Below are 6,050 nucleotides of genomic sequence, written 5' to 3'. Positions count from 1 at the left end.
AGAAACCGGGTTTTGATACCCGTGATGGGCAGAGCACGGATAGCCCATTGTGTAGCTTTATGCTTAACTACCCACAAACAAACTCCTACAATCAAATAAAAACTTCGAAAATTTACATATCCATAAGGAACTCTTCACAGAATCAAATGTAAAAATAAGCAGGAACTAAAAACATAATGGAAAAATAAATATTTGAATTATAATAACTGCACTAGCAATATTAAATAAAAAAACTAAGAATGTTGAATATAGAAAATTGCTATAATTAAGTGATTTCTAATGACTTCTTCAAAAATATTCCATTATTATTAAACTCCTAAGTGCATAGGGCATAATTAAAATCTTGTTTAAGATATTTTATAAAAATATGAATAATTAATAATAATACAATAACGGTTAAAACGTAGTAATTTGAATAAAATGGGTATAATGTTATTTGTTAACTTGGTTATTCTTCTACTCTACCCCTTGGGTTACTATTAAAAGAAAACTCACAGTGAAAAGTTATTGCCAAATATTTAAACCTGGTAAGAATGAGATCCAGGTATAACAGATGCAGTTATAACAGGTAGCAGTTACTATTTTATTTTTAGTTTTAATTTTACTTATCGTTTATGTATTTTTTCTATCGTTTGGTATTTCATTTACCTTAAACGTTAGCTCACTGCCTCCTAGTGAAAATTAAATATTAAAGATTTAATTTTTGTATTAAGTTTGGTTTGGTTTTTATTAAGCCCAAAGCTACGCAATGGGCTATTTTTGATGTACCCACCATGGGGATTTAAGCCCGATTTTTAGCATCATAAGTCCAAAGACTAATCGCTGAGCCACTGAAGGGCTTTGTATTAAGACATCAATACTAGATTCGTCGGGTGGTGATGTACGGATATTAAGTTCATGATTAATTTCATAAAACAAATGTTTAGTAGTTAGTAATGTGACATGTAATATCTTGATCTGGCAAGACGATAAAACTCCTTGGGAATTGAACTTAGGCTTGCCAGGACAAGAGAAAGGTCTTAGATCAGAGATTTGCGAAACTGGGAAATGTAAGATAATGTTACGTAACCGTTTGTTAATTGATTTTTCCGTAACTTCGTTCCGACGAAATTTTAACGACACAAGTCTTTACTTATTAAAACTGGTTTATTCTTTCCGAATACAACTTTACCGATACACTCAACTTCAACAATCGCGCTAAACAAACGCTATAACAACGAACGTGCTCAATAATACTTCTGACTGCAGATCAATTACTCACTATCTACACACACACATCACCTTAATCTCGCGTCACGTTGTCCCCTCTTATATATACCAAACTACCCTATATCTAGCAAATACTAGAGCATTCGCCAAGATACGGGATAGTTCTAGAAACGTGGCGTCACTGTATTCATGTGATCTCGATGACGCAACAATAATTATTTGGTAAAATACAATACTGCAAGTAATTTATTTGTCTATATTTGTGAGTTACCGATAACATTTGAGAAGTGTCTAATATTGTTATTTTAAATAATCTTATAAATTATGATTTTCTCCTCCTGGTGCTTTCTTCATTTTCCATGAATAATAAAAAAGGAGTGAGTCCTGAAACTTCAAGGATCAACGTATTGTTACGACAGCGGAGGTCACGTTACGCTAGTAACACGTCATGCGCTTCTCGAACGTTCATGTCCCTTCCTGAAGTCTCGAGAGGCTACTAGATATGCGGCAGTCTTGTATATATAAGCCGCCAAGAAGTGACGGCAACGTTGTGTAATTGACAGTTGAGTCGAGCACGTGAGACGTTCGTTGTGAATTATAGCGTTTGTTATAGCGCGACTGCAGAAATTAAGTGTATTGCAAAGTTGTATTCAGAAAAAATAAACCAGTTTTATTTAAGAAAGGACTTGTATCGCTAAAGTTTCTTCGGAAAGAATTTTTACGGAAAATTAACTAACGACCAGAGACGTAACAAATTATTTTATACATTTTCATTACATTAAGTTATACTCTATACAGCTCAATGATCAAGCATTTAATATAGAAAAGTAACTATGTGTACTATACTTTTAGAACCTGAAACTAAATCAGTTTATCTGGGTCTACATGGGTCTTGGAAAACATGGAAATGTATGAATTCAGTTTCAAGGCCTGGAAAGTCCTTGTAAATTTATGTTATAGTAAGTGTTATGGAAAAGCCCTAGAAAACTAAAATGCTTTCAACATAGTATTGTTATTTTGAAATTTTAAAATGTCAGTAAATAAACTTTCTTAGTTTGGTCCATTATTTCTAAATCTTTCATGATCCATCATCATTTTAAGTTACTTGTCTAAACAGTGAGTTAAATGTTGGAAGGCATTTATAGTTGCTTTCTCAACCCTGAACTTTATATGTATAGCAGTAATGATTGCATGACTCCCACATTAAGGGTTAAGTAAGTATCTTCAAAGTTCAAAGTTAAGTACAAAGCTACACAATGGGCTATCTATACTCTGCCCACCATGGATTCTAGTGCTGTGCCACTGGGGGGGGGGGGAGCAAATAAGTATCTAATAATGAAATGTTTAAATATAGAATGAATTTTTGTAATGCATTCAGCATTTGAGTAGACATCTTTATGAATATTATCACATTGGGATTGATACTGGTGGAATGTGTTGTGCAGGACCGCTGACAGGGAGGGCAACTGCCCAGGCGAATGAAATCTGGTTATGCCGTAAAGCCCGGAAATCACCTTTAGGCTTTATCTTCATTTAATCATAAAAATCATAGTTTTGGACTTTTCTTTGCATATGGATGTTTGATACATTAAGAATGATTGAAATAATAATTTGTGTAATAATTAATATATATTTGTTGCTTTACTTTATTAACGTCTTTATGCTTATACTGTGTGCTAAAAATGGCTGCTGCTATGATTTGGCCCTGCTTATGAGCTTGTTGCTGTTCTAATTTAGGATCTTCTTTTTAATATGTTCTTTAAAATGTTAAAAAGAGAGAAGGGGGCCCAGTGAGGATGTTTACCCCGGGGTCTGTGCTGGCTTTCAATGTTCCTCTGTGTGTTTACCATTCTATTAATTCTCTTAACTATTCAATTACTCACTCTCACCATCACACCCCACAGCTGTAGGCTGAAACTTCATCTTTAAAATGATGTAAATGCATTTCATGTACCAAAAGATTTAGTGTGCAATAGAAGGTTTGATTATTTAGGCAAATAGTAAGCTTGAATATTTCAGATATGTAAGAGTTTGCCTGTAAAAAAGCTGCATGTTTAGTCAAATTGACATTATATGGGTTATCAGCTTGTGGAGTTAGTGAAAGTTGATCGTTATGTTACTTTATTTGAACTTAAACAGAAGTTATGCTCATGTCACTAAGCTGCAATGTTTCAGTAATGGATTTTCAGTTTTAGTTATTTCAGTCTGTCAGGTTTTTATAAGGCTGGATTCTTTACAGTAGGTGTCTGTGACTCGTTGGTGATAAATTTTAAGAATAAATGGACAGCACATAATCCACTTGTTTTAAAATAATATATTCAAAACAAGTCAAAGGTATGTACAAAAATTCATAACACTATTGGTTATCACAGTGGAATCCAGAGCTTTAAATAATTATCTCTTTTTTCGTTGAAGTCCACACAGGCAGATTCAGTTACTTTAGAACACCCTTTGACAAGACAAATTATTCTCCTCTATTCTGTTATTACAATATAGGCTGTGAAACTCACTTTAGAAATTGCCATTACATGTCCTTTATGGCTAAACTCAGAATCACTCAGTTTAACTTCACTTTTACTATCACTAACTGCATCAACCATATATTTATATATATATTACCTAGAACTTTCTACAAACTACGATATGTTATGATGTAACAATACTCACTTAAAGGAACAAAAAAAAATTTCAGAAGGTTTGTGTAACATAATGTCAATTCACAATAACTGAACTATGCAACAAATGATTTGTAAACAGTTACATAGGCAAACCTGCGATAAATTATCACTTCTAAAAATACTAAATTTAGCACTTGAGCTTTATAACTATCTTGATCATAACTCTTGTATTAAATAAAAAATCTTATGAATAAATAAGAATTAAATAGCTAAATAGAAGAGAAAATAATTACCAATTTTTTCATAAGTAGCAATCCTAATACCAATTAACAGATTGAGAAGAGCCAATTGCTAGCCATTATTTGTGATACGTTTGAAGTTAATAACATAGTTACATTCCAAATCAGTGCTGAGGCCCAAAAAAAAGATCATATGATCTAATTCAGATTTAAAGAATGAACATCAAATATTTTAACCTTTATAGAATGGTGGGCTGCACATTACATTTACATCACACCTTTTGCTCCTTTACCAAACATAATCTTCACTATTTTTATTTTATTTTAAAAGCATAAATTGTCGAAGAAGCAAATAAACTATATGAATATAGATAAATATACACATGTGCTTTGCATGTATTAAGTAGTTGTATAATGTACGGTATCCATAATCTCCACACTTTGAAACTATGAGTGTACTATAAAATATACAAATGATGTTAATATAAAACTTCATTGTACACATTCCTTTATTACAACCTACAGTTATTATTAATTGATATAGTTTTTTTTTCTTGTAGTGCCCACTCCCCACACTGTGCATCCAAGTGAAATCACAATGATAGAACCACCTCCATTTCCTCCAGTTGAGGAAGTTGAGGTAAGTAGTAATATAAATTAGTGTTTGACTCTGAAACTATTAGTAATATAAATAAATCTTACACAGGTATTTACTATGTTTATTGTTATTAGTTTTTGGTTTGGTTGTTTTAGGGCAAAGCCACATTTGGCTATCTGCTGTATCCACCACAGTGGGAAATTTTGTTTTTATTGCAAGCTTTTGAAACTTACCAAAGCCTTCATAGGGCAAGTGAACAATGATTTGTAAGTGTTTGTGCAATATATTCTTAAAAGTTTTAGCACAATTGCAAATATTTTATTTAATTTAGGCAGAAAAGTAAATCTTACACATAAAGTGAAGGTTAACAAACAATACACTCAATCTCTCTCTGAGTCATGCAGCAACAAACATTAAATTTCTAATAATGGTTGGAGACGGCTTGAATGGGTAATGAAAAAAAACTTTAATATACAAGTTTAACATAACAGCAAATGTACAATGTTTCGGCAAGGTTTTGTCATCATCAGGTACAAGTAATTTACACTGACACAGATATATACATACAGTATTGAACAAAGAGGTCACATGACCGGATACTGTTGCAAAACTTAGAAGAGATATCTTGGCACCCCAGGGTGTTAGTTTAGAGTAGGGTTGTTTTGTTCAATTAAGATGGATTCTTTGATTTTTGTTTGTTTATGTTTGGTTCTTTTTTTAAAACGTTGTACATTTGCTATTATATTAAACTTATATTAAAGTTTTTCTTCATTACCCATTCAAGCCGCTTCCAAGTATTATTAATCTCAAAGTGGATTTCTCGTCATCGAATTTGAATTAATCACGGTGATTAATCGAGGTTGTGTTAGTCTAAACGTTTATATTTGTTATTCCATTTATAACTTTTTAAGTATGTTTTATGACGTATCCACCACCATAAACCAATCATACCGAGAAATTATCTTTAAACTTCGTAACCTGAATATAAACATCATCAAAAGAAGAAACGATGTTTCCTTCCTCAGACAGTGCCGCTCTGAAAAGCTAATTCCAAAATTTGTGAAGATCAAGTTATCGAAAAACTTATACCAGTTTCAGGTATTATCCAAAACATGCAGAAAAAACTCCTAAAAGCAACCCTGAATTCCAAATATCAAGAACTGGACTACTTACAAAAACTCAAACAGAAATTAGACCACCAACTAGCCTGCTATCTCAAACCAGATGATTACGGCAATATACAACGCGCTATCAACCAAAACAACTCATTGTTGAATCAAGAAAAGAAGCCCATATACAATAAGAAACTAGATAAACTCAGGAAACTAGAACAGCTTGAAGTGAAACACAACAATGCAGCTTAGCCTAACCTTATAATCAACAGAT

This window comes from Limulus polyphemus, unplaced genomic scaffold, assembly GCF_000517525.1.
Source record: "Limulus polyphemus unplaced genomic scaffold, Limulus_polyphemus-2.1.2 Scaffold5186, whole genome shotgun sequence".
Taxonomy (NCBI): Eukaryota; Metazoa; Arthropoda; class Merostomata; order Xiphosura; family Limulidae; genus Limulus; species Limulus polyphemus.
This window is presented reverse-complemented; position numbering follows the sequence as displayed.